Genomic DNA, 210 nt, shown 5'->3' with positions numbered 1-210 from the left:
CCTTAGCCGGCGCGGACCCCCTAGGTCCGGCCGAGCGAGGGTCCCTTCCCGCCGGGTCGGCGGCCGTCAGATCGATCGGTGGGTGACCCGCGGGTGACGGGTGACTCGTCCGAGGCTTGCCACGCGACGCGGAGGGGGCTTGTCTCGCAACCGGCGCGTCCTCGCTCTTTTCGCCCCCAGCGGAGATCCACTATCGGCGGCGTGAGAGCT

This window comes from Leptodactylus fuscus, unplaced genomic scaffold, assembly GCF_031893055.1.
Source record: "Leptodactylus fuscus isolate aLepFus1 unplaced genomic scaffold, aLepFus1.hap2 HAP2_SCAFFOLD_795, whole genome shotgun sequence".
Classification (NCBI taxonomy): Eukaryota; Metazoa; Chordata; class Amphibia; order Anura; family Leptodactylidae; genus Leptodactylus; species Leptodactylus fuscus.
The sequence above is the reverse complement of the archived record's forward strand: the minus strand, read 5'-3'. Positions refer to the sequence as shown.